The sequence below is a fragment of the Pan troglodytes genome, chromosome 3 (assembly GCF_028858775.2).
Source record: "Pan troglodytes isolate AG18354 chromosome 3, NHGRI_mPanTro3-v2.0_pri, whole genome shotgun sequence".
Taxonomy (NCBI): Eukaryota; Metazoa; Chordata; class Mammalia; order Primates; family Hominidae; genus Pan; species Pan troglodytes.
Window position 1 is genome coordinate 158,107,908 of NC_072401.2, and position 21,064 is coordinate 158,128,971.

Genomic DNA, 21,064 nt, shown 5'->3' on the forward strand with positions numbered 1-21,064 from the left:
TTGTGCAGGTTAGTTACATATGTATACATGTGCCATGCTGGTGCGCTGCTGCACCCACTAACTCGTCATCTAGCATTAGGTGTATCTCCCAATGCTATCCCTCCCCCCTCCCCCCTCCCCACCACAGTCCCCAGAGTATGATATTCCCCTTCCTGTGTCCATGTGATCTCATTGTTCAATTCCCACCTATGAGTGAGAATATGCGGTGTTTGGTTTTTTGTTCTTGCGATAGTTTACTGAGAATGATGGTTTCCAATTTCATCCATGTCCCTACAAAGGATATGAACTCATCATTTTTTATGGCTGCATAGTATTCCATGGTGTATATGTGCCACATTTTCTTAATCCAGTCTATCATTGTTGGACATTTGGGTTGGTTCCAAGTCTTTGCTATTGTGAATAATGCCGCAATAAACATACGTGTGCATGTGTCTTTATAGCAGCATGATTTATAGTCATTTGGGTATATACCCAGTAATGGGATGGCTGGGTCAAATGGAATTTCTAGTTCTAGATCCCTGAGGAATCGCCACACTGACTTCCACAATGGTTGAACTAGTTTACAGTCCCACCAACAGTGTAAAAGTGTTCCTATTTCTCCACATCCTCTCCAGCACCTGTTGTTTCCTGACTTTTTAAAGATTGCCATTCTAACTGGTGTGAGATGATATCTCATAGTGGTTTTGATTTGCATTTCTCTGATGGCCAGTGATGATGAGCATTTTTTCATGTGTTTTTTGGCTGCATAAATGTCTTCTTTTGAGAAATGCCTGTTCATGTCCTTCGCCCACTTTTTGATGGGGTTGTTTGTTTTTTTCTTGTAAATTTGTTTGAGTTCACTGTAGATTCTGGATATTAGCCCTTTGTCAGATGAGTAGGTTGCGAAAATTTTCTCCCATGTTGTAGGTTGCCTATTCACTCTGATGGTAGTTTCTTTTGCTGTGCAGAAGCTCTTTAGTTTAATTAGATCCCATTTGTCAATTTTGGCTTTTGTTGCCATTGCTTTTGGTGTTTTGGACATGAAGTCCTTGCCCATGCCTATGTCCTGAATGGTAATGCCTAGGTTTTCTTCTAGGGTTTTTATGGTTTTAGGTCTAACGTTTAAATCTTTAATCCATCTTGAATTGATTTTTGTATAAGGTGTAAGGAAGGGATCCAGTTTCAGCTTTCTACATATGGCTAGCCAGTTTTCCCAGCACCATTTATTAAATAGGGAATCCTTTCCCCATTGCTTGTTTTTCTCAGGTTTGTCAAAGATCAGATAGTTGTAGGTAAGCGGCGTTATTTCTGAGGGCTCTGTTCTGTTCCATTGATCTATATTTCTGTTTTGGTACCAGTACCATGCTGTTTTGGTTACTGTAGCCTTGTAGTATAGTTTGAAGTCAGGTAGTGTGATCCCTCCAGCTTTGTTCTTTTGGCTTAGGATTGACTTGGCGATGCGGGCTCTCTTTTGGTTCCATATGAACTTTAAAGTAGTTTTTTCCAATTCTGTGAAGAAAGTCATTGGTAGCTTGATGGGGATGGCATTGAATCTGTAAATTACCTTGGGCAGTATGGCCATTTTCACGATATTGATTCTTCCTACCCATGAGCAAGGAATGTTCTTCCATTTGTTTGTATCCTCTTTTATTTCCTTGAGCAGTGGTTTGTAGTTCTCCTTGAAGAGGTGCTTCACATCCCTTGTAAGTTGGATTCCTAGGTATTTTATTCTCTTTGAAGCAATTGTGAATGGGAGTTCACTCATGATTTGGCTCTCTGTTTGTCTGTTGTTGGTGTATAAGAATGCTTGTGATTTTTGTACATTGATTTTGTATCCTGAGACTTTGCTGAAGTTGCTTATCAGCTTAAGGAGATTTTGGGCTGAGACGATGGGGTTTTCTAGATAAACAATCATGTCGTCTGCAAACAGGGACAATTTGACTTCCTCTTTTCCTAATTGAATACCCTTTATTTCCTTCTCCTGCCTGATTGCCCTGGCCAGAACTTCCAACACTATGTTGAATAGGAGCGGTGAGAGAGGGCATCCCTGTCTTGTGCCAGTTTTCAAAGGGAATGCTTCCAGTTTTTGCCCATTCAGTATGATATTGGCTGTGGGTTTGTCATAGATAGCTCTTATTATTTTGAAATATGTCCCATCAATACCTAATTTATTGAGAGTTTTTAGCATGAAGGGTTGTTGAATTTTGTCAAAGGCTTTTTCTGCATCTATTGAGATAATCATGTGGTTTTTGTCTTTGGCTCTGTTTATATGCTGGATTACATTTATTGATTTGCGTATGTTGAACCAGCCTTGCATCCCAGGGATGAAGCCCACTTGATCATGGTGGATAAGCTTTTTGATGTGCTGCTGGATTCGTTTTGCCAGTATTTTATTGAGGATTTTTGCATCAATGTTCATCAAGGATATTGGTCTAAAATTCTCTTTTTTGGTTGTGTCTCTGCCAGGCTTTGGTATCAGAATGATGCTGGCCTCATAAAATGAGTTAGGGAGGATTCCCTCTTTTTCTATTGATTGGAATAGTTTCAGAAGGAATGGTACCAGTTCCTCCTTGTACCTCTGGTAGAATTCGGCTGTGAATCCATCTGGTCCTGGACTCTTTTTGGTTGGTAAACTATTGATTATTGCCACAATTTCAGCTCCTGTTATTGGTCTATTCAGAGATTCAACTTCTTCCTGGTTTAGTCTTGGGAGAGTGTATGTGTCGAGGAACGTATCAATTTCTTCTAGATTTTCTAGTTTATTTGCGTAGAGGTGTTTGTAGTATTCTCTGATGGTAGTTTGTATTTCTGTGGGATCGGTGGTGATATCCCCTTTATCATTTTTTATTGCGTCTATTTGATTCTTCTCTCTTTTTTTCTTTATTAGTCTTGCTAGCGGTCTATCAATTTTGTTGATGCTTTCAAAAAACCAGCTCCTGGATTCATTAATTTTTTGAAGGGTTTTTTGTGTCTCTATTTCCTTCAGTTCTGCTCTGATTTTAGTTATTTCTTGCCTTCTGCTAGCTTTTGAATGTGTTTGCTCTTGCTTTTCTAGTTCTTTTAATTGTGATGTTAGGGTGTCAATTTTGGATCTTTCCTGCTTTCTCTTGTGGGCATTTAGTGCTATAAATTTCCCTCTACACACTGCTTTAAATATGTCCCAGAGATTCTGGTATGTTGTGTCTTTGTTCTCGTTGGTTTCAAAGAACATCTTTATTTCTGCCTTCATTTCATTATGTACCCAGTAGTCATTCAGGAGCAGGTTGTTCAGTTTCCATGTAGTTGAGCGGCTTTGAGTGAGATTCTTAATCCTGAGTTCTAGTTTGATTGCACTGTGGTCTGAGAGATAGTTTGTTATAATTTCTGTTCTTTTACATTTGCTGAGGAGAGCTTTACTTCCAAGTATGTGGTCAATTTTGGAATAGGTGTGGTGTGGTGCTGAAAAAAATGTATATTCTGTTGATTTGGGGTGGAGAGTTCTGTAGATGTCTATTAGGTCCGCTTGGTGCAGAGCTGAGTTCAATTCCTGGGTATCCTTGTTGACTTTCTGTCTCGTTGATCTGTCTAATGTTGACAGTGGGGTGTTAAAGTCTCCCATTATTAATGTGTGGGAGTCTAAGTCTCTTTGTAGGTCACTCAGGACTTGCTTTATGAATCTGGGTGCTCCTGTATTGGGTGCATAAATATTTAGGATAGTTAGCTCTTCTTGTTGAATTGATCCCTTTACCATTATGTAATGGCCTTCTTTGTCTCTTTTGATCTTTGTTGGTTTAAAGTCTGTTTTATCAGAGACTAGGATTGCAACCCCTGCCTTTCTTTGTTTTCCATTTGCTTGGTAGATCTTCCTCCATCCTTTTATTTTGAGCCTATGTGTGTCTCTGCACGTGAGATGGGTTTCCTGAATACAGCACACTGATGGGTCTTGACTCTTTATCCAACTTGCCAGTCTGTGTCTTTTAATTGGAGAATTTAGTCCATTTACATTCAAAGTTAATATTGTTATGTGTGAATTTGATCCTGTCATTATGATGTTAGCTGGTGATTTTGCTCGTTAGTTGATGCAGTTTCTTCCTAGTCTTGATGGTCTTTGCATTTTGGCATGATTTTGCAGTGGCTGGTACCGGTTGTTCCTTTCCATGTTTAGCGCTTCCTTCAGGAGCTCTTTTAGGGCAGGCCTGGTGGTGACAAAATCGGTCAGCATTTGCTTGTCTGTAAAGTATTTTATTTCTCCTTCACTTATGAAGCTTAGTTTGGCTGGATATGAAATTCTGGGTTGAAAATTCTTTTCTTTAAGAATGTTGAATATTGGCCCCCACTCTCTTCTGGCTTGTAGGGTTTCTGCCGAGAGATCAGCTGTTAGTCTGATGGGCTTCCCTTTGAGGGTAACCCGACCTTTCTGTCTGGCTGCCCTTAACATTTTTTCCTTCATTTCAACTTTGGTGAATCTGACAATTATGTGTCTTGGAGTTGCTCTTCTCGAGGAGTATCTTTGTGGCGTTCTCTGTATTTCCTGAATCTGAACGTTGGCCTGCCTTGCTAGATTGGGGAAGTTCTCCTGGGTAATATCCTGCAGAGTGTTTTCCAACTTGGTTTCATTCTCCGCATCACTTTCAGGTACACCAATCAGACGTAGATTTGGTCTTTTCACATAGTCCCATATTTCTTGGAGGCTTTGCTCATTTCTTTTTATTCTTTTTTCTCTAGACTTCCCTTCTCGCTTCGTTTCATTCATTTCATCTTCCATTGCTGATACCCTTTCTTCCAGTTGATCGCATCGGCTCCTGAGGCTTCTGCATTCTTCACGTAGTTCTCGAGCCTTGGTTTTCAGCTCCATTAGCTCCTTTAAGCACTTCTCTGTATTGGTTATTCTAGTTATACATTCTTCTAAATTTTTTTCAAAGTTTTCAACTTCTTTGCCTTTGGTTTGAATGTCCTCCCGTAGCTCAGAGTAATTTGATCGTCTGAAGCCTTCTTCTCTCAGCTCGTCAAAATCATTCTCCATCCAGCTTTGTTCCGTTGCTGGTGAGGAACTGCGTTCCTTTGGAGGAGGAGAGGCACTCTGCATTTTAGAGTTTCCTGTTTTTCTGTTCTGTTTTTTCCCCATCTTTGTGGTTTTATCTACTTTTGGTCTTTGATGATGGTGATGTACAGATGGGTTTTCGGTGTGGATGTCCTTTCTGTTTGTTAGTTTTCCTTCTAACAGACAGGACCCTCAGCTGCAGGTCTGTTGGAATACCCTGCCGTGTGAGGTGTCAGTGTGCCCCTGCTGGGGGGTGCCTCCCAGTTAGGCTGCTCGGGGGTCAGGGGTCAGGGACCCACTTGAGGAGGCAGTCTGCCCGTTCTCAGATCTCCAGCTGCGTGCTGGGAGAACCACTGCTCTCTTCAAAGCTGTCAGACAGGGACATTTAAGTCTGCAGAGGTTACTGCTGTCTTTTTGTTTGTCTGTGCCCTGCCCCCAGAGGTGCAGCCTACAGAGGCAGGCAGGCCTCCTTGAGCTGTGGTGGGCTCCACCCAGTTCGAGCTTCCTGGCTGCTTTGTTTATCTAAGCAAGCCTGGGCAATGGCGGGCGCCCCTCCCCCAGCCTCGCTGCTGCCTTGCAGTTTGATCTCAGACTGCTGTGCTAGCAATCAGCGAGATTCCGAGGGCGTAGGACCCTCCGAGCCAGGTGTGGGATATAGTCTCGTGGTGCACCATTTTTTAAGCCGGTCTGAAAAGCGCAATATTCGGATGGGAGTGACCCGATTTTCCAGGTGCGTCCGTCACCCCTTTCTTTGACTAGGAAAGGGAACTCCCTGACCCCTTGCGCTTCCCAGGTGAGGCAATGCCTCGCCCTGCTTCGGCTCGCGCACGGTGCACGCACCCACTGGCCTGCGCCCACTGTCTGGCACTCCCTAGTGAGATGAACCCGGTACCTCAGATGGAAATGCAGAAATCACCGTCTTCTGCGTTGCTCACGCTGGGAGCTGTAGACCGGAGCTGTTCCTATTCGGCCATCTTGGCTCCTCCCCCAGCTGAACTAGATTTTTTAGAGCGATGCAGCGTTATGGGTAACACATTGGGTTAAGGGTATTTTTATTTCTTTTTCAAATTATAAATGTATTAACATCAATAAGTGTTTTAAATTAGAAATCATTATTTCTGCCAATTCTACATTTGCTACTAGACTCAACTTAGGATAACTTATAAAGCCTGATTTTTTTCTATGTTAAAACTACATCATAATAAAGCATTTGCATATTTATGGTTAACTAATTAAGAGTGAAAATTTGACCAAAAAAAAAGTTAAAATTGAATAATTACCGAATAGGGAATTACACAGAGACTTTCTAGCTTTCCTAGTTTTAGATCATTAGCCAAACTCTGAAGAGTATGCTATTGCTACAGTGTTTGAAAAAACAGTCTAGGATGCCAAGATCAACTGCCAAAAAAGGAAAGCAAATAATAATACCAAACGTCAAAAGCTACTTTTCACAGTTCTACTCCAAAACGGAGGATTATAAAAACATTATTTTTTATCGTCATAACAAAAAAACAAAGTGTTGTGTCAAGGTGAGAATAATTCTAAGTCTTTAAAAATTTCAGCACAAATGAGACCCTTGAATAAAATAGTGAAAGAAAATGGTAACATGTTTGAGGTGCCAGGATGGGAAGGATAACTGCTGATGAAAATCCCACATTTGAGTCATAATTCAACAAACACATTTATTATACTAGCTTTAAGGTGTTATTCTTGTGTGGTGTGGCTTTTAGATAGTGTAACATTTAGCTTAGTCTGTCCTAAGTACATATCTCTGAGTTTGGAATATGAATAGAAGAATTGTTTTCAATAATCACTAACTTCCATTTTCTACTCAGAGTGGTGTAGAGAAAAGGTGTGGGTCTTAGTAACAGTTTCAAATATTTTTTTTTTAGCTTTTAAAACTGAAATAATTTACCCATTTAGAGAAACAGCCTTCTTTAAAAATCTATAATTTAAAATAAAAAATACTAGCCCTGATATTGTGTATGTTATGAGAATCAGGTTAGAAATACAGTATAAGTACCTTTTCACAGCTGATTTTTATAAGATGCAAAAGGCATTGCTTTTACTAATATTATTCTACCTTTTTGAGTAGAATTTGACTCTAGAAATAGGGTCCATATGTTGTGAATAGTTTGACCCCTGTTATTTTTCCAAGCAGCCTAACACATCTACTAATAGACTAATTAATATACTAGACCAATGAAGGAATACTATCAGAAGGCCACAGTTTTCCAGAAGAAAAGCAGATTAAAGTGTTAGCCAGGTAACATTTTGGATTGTGAAGCCATTACTTATGAACTATCAAATCTCAATAAGGACTATGGAACAACCTGGTAATTTCATGGCAGGAAACTTTGCTTAGAATTTTAGTTTTAGTTTTAAATAGCAGTCTATCCATGTACTTTTCTTTAATACAACTTGAAGCTAATTAAAGACAATTTATTCAAATGAAGTATTTAAATATTCTTAACCATGGAAACTGGGTGTGTCTTTTCTTAACACAATCCTAATTCGTATTTTGTTAACTGACATACATTAGCTTTGTGCATTTTCACCAATGTCTATGATGTTTCAAACTAAATTATTACTTATGTTATAAATATGAATAGTATTTGTTTGCTTATTAGTTTTACCAAAGACAAGTTAATAGGTATTTCTGAACTTACTGGCAAGTAAATCGTTTCTAATTCAGTAGTTTAATCTTGGTGAGTTAAGACTTATTACTATTATAGATCTATTATTTAATCATTATATGATACATTTTTGAGTTCCAATTAAATGACAGGCTTTGTGCTAGGTGTGAGGAATATGTAGACAAAGAAGATCTGCTCTGTGTCTCAAGGAGCTTGATCTCCTTGTAAAAGAGAAGGAAACCAGCATTATGTCTTACGTTACATGTACAATGCATTCTGCTAAAAGAACTCAAAGAAGAAACCATTACCTCTGACTTAGAAGGCCAAGAAGACTTTTGAGAAGTAACTTCCGTGCTGTCATAGGATAGAAAGCATTTAGCCAGGAAGAACTATAAGACATGTTAACATAGTTGTAAGAAAACCATTTTGGTAAGTTTCTAATATAGCAATTTTTATGTACTCTGAAATTCAGATTCTAAATTTTTACCATTTTTTATCACCAAGAAATTTACAAAAGACAAATGCTTATCCCAATTCTGAGCCACACTTTACACTTTAACTTTACTCCATCTGTGACACCAAAGTCTAGGGTAGGAGAAATGGAAGAAGACTTGTACCAAGTTGGAGTGGAGAGTCAGAGGGAGGCTTAGGAATGGGCTGAGGGGAAGGTTGCACGTTAACACTATCTTACAAACTGCAGAAAACCCAGGGCCACATATTTACCACACTTACTCATTTCAGAAAGGGCCATCAGTCTCTCTAAGTAAAGTTTACACTCATTTTTGTAAGTTCAGGTATATCTTGAACTGATTCTCAAATTACCTGTTACTTTCTTTAAACAATGACCATAACTATTTACTTCCAATTAATGATTAGAGTTCACTATATAATACATCTCTTTGAATTTTCATATGTTTTTCTAGAAGATATTACCTCAATTGTTGAAGGGCTCCTGCACCAGATAATCATATTAAGTAGGGGTATTTTTAGCATTGGGTATCTGGCAGGTATTGATGATTTTAATATATGGAATGAAATTTTAAGATTATGGAGAACTATCACCAAGAATAGTTCTAAAAAATGCGAGTAAAGTAGATAAACTTTTTTTTTTGGAAACTTCATACATTCTCTTCTTGTCTGTTTTATATTTCTTTTTAACACTTGGACAAAAGTGTTCCTAGACTTTCTCCTGACAGTACAAGTTCTACAGTGGAGCAAGTTCTTCTGCTCTAAGCATGTTTTCTCTTCCCAATTACTTCTGGGCAATCCCTGCTAAAGATTTTATTCTACTCATCACATCCATCTGTGTACAGGTAGTAATTTAGTCCTACTTTATAATTTAGTCCTAGTTTATCTATAAGCTCTTGTCACTATTATAATATCTTCAAAAAGTATTGCATGCAAAACATAGTAATGCACTAGTATCGGATCCCAAGGGTGCTTCACAATGCACTAGTTAATTTAGGGAGAAAGAAAGAGAATCATGATTCCTGTGGTTCAATATGTTTGCAAATTTGCTAAATAAAGTTAAACAATTATCTCCACAATAATATTTAGAGCCTTAAAAACAAATACATGGATTGGATAGCCCCAAGACGGCTATACGATACAATGAAATTTCCAAAACATCTAAACAGTTTTAAGTGAGGAAATCATCTGATGTAGTGAGATAAGGAGTTCTAATTGCATGTTTCTGCAGTAAAAATACTTGGAACTAGATATATGTCTTATGCATTTTTAAAAACATTTTATCACATTCCTGGTTGCAAGATTGGGGTTCCATAGCATACTTCCAGATTCTAGCAAGTAAAAAAAAGGAAACTAATGGCAGAGAAATTATAATACTTTTGACAAACTCCTTATAGTATTTTTTAAAGAAATATATACATTTTAGGACTAGAGATGTCCCTATATGAAGGCAATTTTTTTCTAGCTTGCATTATTTGAATATTACAGGTAAAGAATATTGGGGGGAAACACGACCAATATTTCAATATAGGTTTTTTCTATTTTCCATAAGTGTTGGTTGGCTGAGAAATAAAGAGAGACAGTACAAAGAGAGGAATTTTACTGCTGGGGGTGAAATCACGTATCGGTAGGACCGTGATGCCCACCTGAGCCTCAAACCAGCAGGTTTTTATTAAGGGTTTCAAAAGGGGAGAGGGTGTAAGAACAGAGAGTAGGTACAAAGATCACATGTTTCAAAGGGCAAAAGCAGAACTACTGATAAGGGTCTATGTTTAGCGGTGCATGTATTGTCTTGATAAACATCTTAAACAACAGAAAACAGGGTTCGAGAGCAGAGAACCCAGTCTGACCACAAATTTACCAGGGTGGAGTTTTCCCCACCCTAGTAAGCCTGAGGGTACTGCAGGAGACCAGGGCGTATCTCAGTCCTTATCTCAACTGCACAAGGCAGACATTCCCAGAGCGGTCATTTATAGACCTGCCCCCAGGAATGCATTCCTTCCCCAGGGTATTAATATTAATATTCCTTGCTAGGAAAAGAATTTAGCGATATCTTCCCTACTTGCATGTCTGTTTATAGGCTCTCTGCAAGAAGATAAATATGGCTCTTTTTGCCCAACCCCACAGGCAGTCATACCTTATGGCTGTCTTCCCTTGTTCCCTAAAAATCGCTGTTATTCTGTTCTTTTTCAAGGTGCACTGATTTCCTATTGTTCAAACAAAACACACATGTTTTACAATCAATTTGTACAGTTAACACAATTATCACAGTGGTCCTGAGGTGACGTACATCCTCAGTTTACAAAGATAACAGGATTAAGAGATTAAAGTAAAGACAGGCATAAGAAATTATAAAAGTATTATTTGGGAACTGATAAATGTCCATGAAATCTTCTCAATTTATGTTCCTCTGCTGCGGCTCCAGCTGGTGCCTCCATTTGGGGTCCCTAACTTCCCGCAACAAAAGAAAGATTACATTGTATAATCTGTATTGTATGAAGTTCAATAAATAGAAAAACAGGCAAAAGCAAAGCCTTAAAAGGGATGGTATTAAATAATTGGAAAACAGGGAGTAAATAAATTTCTTCTCCTGATAGTTTGACTTATAGTGTAATTCAAAGCAAAAGTCACATGGGGGCAAATAGCCAATGGAGGCCTGTTGCTGGGAATAAAGTGACCATGGCATGTAACTTTTAATGCATCTCAAGATGCCATATGGGTGGGTAAGGAAGGCACTGGAACCAGAATCAGAATGCCATCATGCCCAGAAGAGTTATTTAAATACAGTTGACATCCATAGTAAGAAATAAAATAAGATTTTTATTCACTTTATGATCTTTTGATAAATGTTGAATATTTCATTAAAACTTAACATGCAGTTTGGGAAATAATAATAGGTAGTTAGTAAATGGGAATTTCTTTCCCCTTCTGTGCTCTTGCAAAGTTAGTTTTTAAATTAATATCCTATGAATTTTTGATTCCTGGTCATTCCTGTGACCCATGATTTTATAATATTAAATCATCAACCATAACTTTAAAAAAAACAGAAAAGAGAATTACACATCCAAATTCTTCTTATGAAGTTTCAAAATCTAAACCTTATTCAGTGCACTAAGGATTTTTCTATTACTGATTTTAATGATTAGCCACAGGATGTAGAAGATGCAAGATGCAATGTAGTGGAAGGTCTTTCCACAAAACACTTCCTAGGAGATTTGAATGGCATGAAACTAGATTTAAGGTGCTGCCTTGTTCCCTGAGATAAAATTCAGCATTGCCATTTCCTGGGCTTTGGCCAACAGTGGCAGAGTTAGGTGATAGAAACCATATATTGGGTGGGGGAATAGAAAAGGAGAGGAGGCTTGTACACTACCTTTCATTTGGAGCTTTGAGAGGAGGAGTGCTCCATGACCACGTGGAGTGATGCTATTAGATAGAAACAGTGACATTGTGTGAGTGGGAAAAGAACAAGCCTGGATTAATGCTCCCCATTCCCATTTACTGTTCATGGTATGTGGGAAATTCAGTCATTTCTGGAGCTCCAGTGATGAACACAGAAGTGCTGAGAGAGCTGGTGACTAGAATGAGCCTGAGGTCTGGAGGAAAGAGATGCAGAGTGTGGGGAGGCTGTGACTTGTGGCCATTGCCGGAACCATAGGTATTTGTATAGATGTAATGCATGCCCAAAGGCCATGAGGAGTTAGGTACAAGGCCAACTAAGACGTGCAGGATAGTATTCAGATAAGCAAGTATCTTTTTCTTAATAATGGCATGTATGTTTTCATCTATGCCCAGATACTGCAGAGGGGAACAAAAGAAAAAGGAAGGGTATGAAAACCTGAAATTGACTGGGATTTGAATCTGCCCTCTACTAAGTAGAAATGCCATCAAATCAGTCATGGACAATTGAGTTCCATAATAGGAAATTAAAGAGAGATCTGTTTCTGTTCATTGGAATCACAAAAATAATTATAAAAAACATTTATGCCAATTAGGCATTGTTTCTAATCATTTTTAAATGTATGAACTCATTTAATTCTTTTTGAGGTAGATACAATGTTTTCACCAATTTAAAAATGTTGCAGACTTTGGCCAGGTATAGTGGCTCATGCCTGTAATCCCAACACTTTGGGAGGCCGAGGAGGGTGGATTGCTTGAAGCCAAGAGTTCAATACCAGCCTGTGCAACATAGCAAAATGCAATCTCTTAAAAAATAAATACATAGACAAAATGTTGCAAATTTAGGGAGCATACATTTAACTGCCATGTATACTGCACTTTACAATGACAATATTTCCCATTGAATTATTTATATTTTTACACATTTTTTCCTCTTCCTATTTTCCATTTCCACTCTTCATAACATGTATACCGTGTTGAGAAGGGGTAGTAATATAAAATAACTATAAAAAATATAAATTGTTGGCCGGGTGCAGTGGCTCACACCTGTAATCCCAGCACTTTGGGAGGCCGAGGCGGGTGGATCACAAGGTCAGGAGTTCAAGACCAGCCTGGCCAATATGGTGAAACCCTCTCTCTACTAAGAATACAAAAATTAGCTGGCCATGGTGGTGCGTGCCTATAATCCCAACTACTTGGGAGACTGAAGCAGGAGAATCGCCTGAACCGGGACCCAGAAGGCGGAGGTTGCAGTGAGCTGAGATCACACCACCGCACTCCAGCCTGGGCTACAGAGCCAGACTCGGTCTCAAAAAAGAAAGTAAAAATAAAAATAAAAATAAAAATTGTTATATTTCTTGCTTGTTTTCTTTTTAAGTGGGCCATGTGGAACCTTTAGCCTTTTGTGCTCCTTCCCTTGACAATTTGCTTCCTCATACACCATAACTTTCCTTGCTTGTTGCTTTGTGTTATCAGGCAATTTGAGTTAATAAAAGGTTTCTAATCTCTATGTTTCATGTCCAAATAGTTCATTTGTGCCAATAGACTTTCACAAGATACTCAGAAGAATTAATTTTCAGTGTTTTGGATAGTGAATAGAAGTGGGATAAATGATTCATGAACTCAAGAACCAGAGTAACAGAGCATCTAAAAATGAAATGGATTAACTAAAGGACATATGCTAAACCATATACTGTATATGCCATATACTGACCATGTTAAATAAATTCATTTTCTCTATAGATTAGAATTCAAAGCAAGTATGAAAGTAACTTACCCAAATTATAATATGTAGGAATTATAGCACAGTAGGGGAATAGACCTTGAAGTTTGACAGATCTAGATTTAAGTCCCCATTCTACTAGCTCACTAGCTGTATAACTTGAGACAAATTCCTTGACTTCTGAAGCCACAGTTTTCTCATTGTTAGAATGAGGGTTGTAATATCTATATGCCAAGTTTAGGTCAATTATGAAAGTAAATTACTTAGCCCAGTGCAAAAAAGAAAAAACAAACCCCAGAATAATCTATCATCATCATCATCATTACCTAATCATGCTGTTCTTTTACATTAAAAAAAATTGTTGAGTGCTCAATTTGAGCTAATCATTGTGTTAGGCAGTTGTAACACATCAATGAGCAAAACAGATAAATGACCCTGCTTTTGTGCTGTTTACATTTTATCAGGATATAGACAGATATCACTCAATAAATTGAATATGTAAGTAAATTTATGGAATTTTTATAAGGCATTACATATCTTGCAAACCAGCAAAAAATTTTGCAAGGTAAACTAAATTTTGACTATTGATTTAAGGGAACTGGGATAAAGTGTCCTCATTGAAAGGGTAATATTTAAGCAAATGTTTGAAGGATATGAGAGAGTTAGCTAAGCAAAGTAATACGTGAAGTATGAGGAATTATAGTACGAGGAAACCAGTGTGGCTGGAATGAAATGAGTGGGAGAGAGGTCAGGAAACTGATAGCTGAGAAAGTTCTTGTTGGTGCCTGTAGGCTACTGTAAGTGCTTTGGTTTTACTGTGGTGAGATGAGGGGCCACTGGAGGGTTTGAGCCAAGGACTGATGATGTATCATCATCTTCCTACAATGCGGTGAATCAGTACTGAAAACACTGTCAGCATATAAAACACTGACCTCCCATAGTTCCCACATAGTCAGAAGAGACCTGAGTTTTTAAATTGGCAAATATCATTCTAATGGGGTTCCACTATTTCCCTGAATTTTACAGTGAAAGAAATTCTGAAAGTATTTCAGAATTAATATAGCTATTTACAGGACAAAAAATATGGATTTCATGGAGGAATGGCAAGGAATAATTTAGTGTTATAATAGATTTAAAATATTTGTATGTCACTTAATCTATGGTCATGAATCTATTTCCAAGTGCTTATTTATAGCCATAAATATTTTAGTTCATTATCAAACTGACACTTCACTGAGATTCTTCGGACATGTGGCTGAATTCATGTATTTTATCATTTTAATATGATATTTAATATGAATTCATGTACTTTATCATTTTAACACAACTGGATTAAAGATAGTGATTTAAAATATGGAATATAAAACTAAGTTCCATTGTTTGTTTACTTCTCCCTTTTTTTCTTCGCTATTAAGAAATTGATTTGATTTGGGAACATATTGTCATGTTCAGCCTTGATTTATATTCAGGAAAAAAGATCCTTAGCCTGAACAACTCAAATATTTTCTTGTCTGCCTTGCATGGACCCTGGCACTTAGACAATAGCAAAATTCGATTGTGTAAAGTATAAATTTGGGAAAAACATCAAACTCTAGAGACTCTCCTAGAAGTATAGTGCAGAAGCCACTTTCACATGTTTCTTATATTAGTTTTTCCATATACTTCAAAGTATTAATCATAACCCAATGACTACTCAAAAACTACATGTAATCAAAATTTATAGTACACTCTACAGTTTAAAATACCAATATCACTGGTTTTCTACTTCACAGAAAAAAATCACTCAACTTCTTCTAGCATTTAATCTTCTAGACTCATAACACTCCTGGGAGTTTTAGAGACTACCTGGCCCTACCCTTCATTTAAAATAGAGACATTTAGTCAGAGAATCTAAAGGGCATGCTCTTCATTTCACAGCTAGTAAACAGAGTTTGTACTGAAGCTTTTGGACACATCACTGCATTATGAGAAAAACTTCTTACCAGAGTGAAAGAAAACACTTCTCATTTTAGGTAGAAGTGGTCCTCTACAGTCACTGAAATGCATGAAGCAGATTTTCCTTATAAAACTGAGGTGATAGGATTTTGAAGATGTGCATCTGAAGGATTAGAGAGGAGAGAGTAAAAATCCAAATGATTCATAAGGAGTAAAGAGTGAATCTTGGAAGTGGTTAAATCTGGTAACCAAACTGGAAATTCCTTGATGACTCAGGGCCTACTATTCATCTGTGCTTGGAAAATTGGTAGAGAATTGAAGGTTTGCCTCAGACAGGAAATGGAACTTAGTGGGTAGTTAAGTAGTAGGAGACAGCTTTGCAAGATGAAGAATTAAAAAGTCTTCATGTCAGGAAGCTGACATAAAGCCTTTAGTCTCCAAGAAAAAGATCATCCACTCTGGAAACCTTATTTCCATAGGTGGGATGAAGTTGAGATGCTAGCCCAGAAAATAGGTGAAGGAATTAGGTGTTAACAAAGAAGGGAAACCTCTCATGCAGGACTAAGATGAAGGTATATTTTGGAACAATTCCTATCGGATCTTAAATTAATTGTTGAAATTAGACAAATTATCTTATAATAAAATCAAATGTAGTGATTTTCAAGTGGAGCACATCTTACATCAAGGATATGTGTGCTATATTTGGTAGTCAAAATTATGAAGTGCTGCGCCATAGGGTTTTAGTAGAAAAAAGCCAGGGTTCCTAAATACTTTGCAATATGGAGAAAACAAACAATTATCCCATCCAAAATGCAATCAATGTCTCATTGAAAAACAATGATGCAACTCAAAGGAGGTCTTTGTGGGGAAAATTGTATCTCTAGTGCCCGGTCCAGAGGCAAACAAGTTACTCAAATTATCTTGAATGAAACCAAAAAGAACCTATACTCTATAACTGAATTCATTTCTATATGTTTATATATTTGTTTTTCATTAATATTTGGTTAAGTGTTAATAAAAACTGGAATACTTCCTTTAAATTAGTCAAATGTTTTCTAATCTGAAATACGAGTACAAGGTTCTTGTTCATTTCAGACAAGGGTAGTGTCAAGTCAAAACCAGCAGTTCTGTAAAGTAGGAGTAGTAGACATGGCAATATCATGAAGTGATGAGGGGTATTGTGACTGCTGATATCCTAGCACTCTCCTCCCATTAAATCCAAAGGTACAGAGAATTCAGTACCAATGTGTCTTGTTCTGAGTATCTCATGGTGGTGTTTAATGTATAAGGAGAGCTGGAAGAGTTGTGTGGAGACTAGTTAAAAAAACAATCTGAATCCAAACAAGTCCTCAGATATGTTTATCTCTATTCTGAAAACTAACTTGATCTGAAGCAGATAGCTTCAATCAGTCAAAGAGCTCCTTTGTGTGGTTCTATTTGCCCAAAGTGTTGCTTTAGAAGTCAGGATGAAATAAGGAGGTCACTAGCTGTCCCATCACCTTTGGAAACTTACAGCATGATTTTATGACTCATAGCAAGCCTTTTTGTTTTTGTTTTTGTTTTTTGAGAAGGAGTCACTCTGTTGCCCAGGATGGAATGCAGTGGCGTGATCTTGCCTCAGCCTCCGAGCAGCTGGGATTACAGGTGCCCACCACCACTTTTTTCTTTTTCAGTCAGTAAATTATCCCATCATGCTGCCAGCCCAAGATAATAATATATGAAGAAAAAAAGGTGGAAACAACAGACATGTTTATATATTCAGAAAAGAAAAGGAGATTATGCTTTGCTTTCATAATTAAAACTGAATGTCACATTTGCATGTAATATGTTTTTAATTTTATGGTTTTTATTCTTGTTCCACAAATTTATTGATAAAAAGTATCAACCTCACAGAAAGTATTTAGATGCATTTTCATATCTATAACCTCATTGTACATGTCATTTTCTTATGGGTCTTCTGGAAAATTTTCAAAAATGCTTGTGCTACCAAAAATGAAATGCTATGTTAAAGCAGGGAGTAAAATCCCTTACTGTACTGTGTGCACTTACACTATTTAACTTTTGTTGACCTTATCAAAGACTTTGGAATAAATTCAAAGTAGATGTTGCTTACAGTTTATATGAATAACTAATGATATAGCTATAAAGTAGTTTGTCAAAAATTATAGGTATTACGTCTTTAAAGATGTGATGACCGCTGAGGAGTGACTTGCTTATGCAAAATAAATGAATTCACTCCTTCAAGGCAAGGGCATTTAATTTACTATAAATATCTTCTCAGGTGCTCAAAAAGAATAAACTTCTCATCATTGAGAAATGTTCCCCAAACTTTTTTATAAATATTATCTTCACCTGAGATGTGGGATAAGACAAGTTCTCAACTCCTTCCTCTACAGCCTATGAGATATATATATATATCTCATATATATATGTGAGATATATATATGAGATATATATCTCTATATATATCTATATATCTCACATATATCTATAGATATATGTGAGATATATATAGATATCTATCTATAGATATATATATAGATATATATATAGATATATATATATAGAGAGAGAGATAGGTACTTAGGTAGTTAGATAGATAGATATAGGTATATAATATTTATGTTCAGGTAATTCTTCTGACATGGGTACCTGGTTTATTATGAAAAACTGGTACATATAGAAGAGTGTTAGGGCTTACTCTATACCAGTTATTTTTAACAGAGAAAATCTAATGTATAGAATTATAACTTAAGTATGGAATAACTGAAAAAAAAAGGAAGTACTAAGGTATGTCAGGCATCCCCATGACTACATCTAGGTTCACTGAAACGCCTCACAGTATACGGCATATAGTCATACTCAGGCTATAATTTACTGCAGAAAAAGGATATGAAGCAAAATCAGCAAAAGGAGAAAAGGTGCATGTATGAAATCAGAAGGAAACCAGTCTTAAGCTTCCAAGCATCTTCTCCCAGTGGAGTCACAAAGAATGTGTTAAATTTTCCCAGCAATGAATTACGACAATCCACATGAAGTGTTTTCTACCAGAGATTCTCATTAGAGACACAGTGCCCAATGTCTTACTGAGGACTGATCATGTAGGCACTCTCTGCCTATCATTTGCCAAAATTCCAGACTTCAGAGTAGAGCAGGTGCTTGGTATAAACCACAGTTTGCACCAAGTATAAACTGGTATATACTTGGTATAAACTGGTATGCACTTGATATAAACTTGGTATGCACTTGGTATAAACTGTGTTTGCACAGTTTAGGCACAGCCAGCTATTCTTATCAGGGAAAGGTGAGAATCTTCCCAAAATCTTAGTTTCCAGACACCAGCTAGGGCCCAAACTTGCAACAGGACTTTCTGAGGATAGCGGACTCAGGCCTGCTATATTAAATCTTTTCTGTACATAAGGCATCATGGAGGCAGAAATGGCAGGAAACAGTTACAGGAAACACCCCATGCAGTTGAGGAAACAATGAGAAGTTGAGATCACTAAAATTTGGAAATTTTGGAGGAGTGGCCTCCTGGAGTGAAACTCAGACCTCAGAGTAGGGCATGGTGTTCAGCTGGCCATGATGTCTCTGAGTCAGAGAAAGAGACTGGAAGCCGGGATTCAAACCTCCACTGTAGGACGGGTAAGCAGACAGCTGATGCTGGCGTCTCTAAGGGATGTTGGATGAACTGGTCCTGCAAATGATGGGAAAAATTCAGTCTAGACAACCTTCTGATTCTAAAACAAACTGCCACTGCCAAAGGAAGAAAGAGTGTGACTGGGGCAATGCTAAGAGGAACAGGGAATCAAGTTAACATGCAAGAAGGAACAAGTCCTTTTTCCAGTTCTTTAGTCTATCTCTAGCATTCTCTTTTGGTAGATCCTAATGGAGCATTGGGCAAAGAGGATGTGGTTTTCAGAATTTCAGCCCCAGCTGCACTAGTCTAGAAAGGTGGATGTGGAGCTGAGACATTAGCTTAGTAGCTAGAACGGGATTTTGATTTTTCTCAGACCACCCCATGAAAACTTAGAAGGCTTATGAAGGGAATTCATACATTATAAAATTGCAACCAGAACATTTGGGATGATGCTGTGGGCGTATTTGCCATAGCAACACACACTACTACAATAAAATATAAAAAGTAAGTGACCTGTGAAAAGTAACATGTGTGTACCAAATGAGATAATTGTATCCATCACGTGGCTCCTAAGCCATTTCTATGGACAGCTAATTAAAAATAAGCAAGAATCAGAATTATGTCATCTCATCCTGGATGGCGGTGGTCTCCTCTGTATTCTTTTCTATGTTGGGAGGTAGGTATCATAACCATGCAGTGGCCATAGCCAAGTTTAGTAAAATTTTCAGCCTTTAATATCTTACCTGATATTGCTATGTTTTTGAATATTACAGCCTGACCTTTTTTTTTGTAGCAATATGAAGTCCCTTCTACTGTCTTCTACCTTGCTGTCATCCAACTCATGTGAGCCCTATTAATTTTAACCTGATTACTGCCACTTCCTATGTGCATGGAAATGCAGTCTTGGTTGCATTCATTCAGTCCAGGTAGCAATGTGCAAAAAGATATGAAAATAATAACTACTAATGGTTGCACAACATTTTGAATGTATTTAATACTACTGAATTGTGTAGTTAAAAATGGTTAAGATGGTTGCTGGGGTCTGCTAAAGTCTTTCAAAATTCATGTGCTGAAACTTAATCCCCATTGTGGTGGTATTAAGAGGTGAGCCTTTGGGGAAGTGATTATGTCACGAGGGCTTTGCCCCCATAAATGGATTAGCGTCTTATAAAAGAACTGGAGGGAACTAGCTTAGTTCCTCTTACCCTTCCATTTCTTCTGCCATGTGCGAACACAGCATCTGTGCTCTCCTGAGAATACAGTACCACAGCACCATCTTGGAAGCAGAACAAGCAACTCTCACCAGACACCAGACCTGCTTGTGTCTTGATTTTGGACGTCCCAGACTTCAAAACTGTGCAAAATAAATTTCTATCATGTGTAAACAAAAAAAAGAAAGAAAATAATAACTACCATATATTAATCACTTAGCCTGGGGCAGAAATTTTCAATAGTATTTATACATTATCATGTATAAATCCTGCAGGACAGGTGTTATTTTCTATTTTATAGAAATGAACACTAAACTGAGGTTCATGGATCTGTAACACCTATATACTTTTTTGGGGGGTTGGGTGGGGATAGAATCTCACTCTGTCGCCCAACCTGAAGTGCAGTGATGTGATGTCGCCTCACTGCAATCTCTGCTTCCTGGGTTCAAGCGATTCTCTTGCCTCAGCCCCCCAAGTAGCTGGGATTACAGGCGTGCACCACCACGCCCAGCTAATTTTTGTATTTTTAGTAGAGATGGGGTTTCACCATGTTGGCCAGGCTGGCCTCAAACTCCTGACTTCAGGTGATCCTCCCGCCTCGGCCTCCCAAAGTGCTGGGATTACAGGTGTCAGCCACCATGCCTGGCCTGTATATTCTTTATAACAGGCCACACTGCACCTAGATATCTCTTACTAAAGATCTTATTTTCTTTCTTAAACCTCATACGCAGTCTATCATCACAAATAGAGCCTTGGCTTAGCAGAAAAAGTCTTGGAGTAAGAGCCATAATCGCTAATCTCTGCCCTTTTATCTGTAACTTAATTGGGCTACCATTTTCCTCTCTTAAAGCATTAACATAGATATCTGCTAAGGAAAGCAATGAGTTAGAGTGGAAATATTATGAGCCTTGCAATCAGATATACAAAGTTTTAAATTCAAGTTCCATCTTTATTACCTGAGTAAGCTTAGAAAACTTAGCCAATTTTCTCAACTGCAAAGCAGAAAGAATATCTAAGTCACAAGATTACTGTAAGAATTAAAATAGTCTATGT

At 37.7% G+C, this 21,064-nt stretch overlaps 1 long non-coding RNA gene across 1 annotated transcript in view; it reads left to right on the forward strand.

The window, feature by feature from the left end:
- Positions 1-21,064, forward strand: part of LOC134809926 (uncharacterized) — a 181,776-nt gene that overhangs the window by 49,210 nt on the left and 111,502 nt on the right. The gene's annotated exons all lie outside the window — the stretch shown is intronic.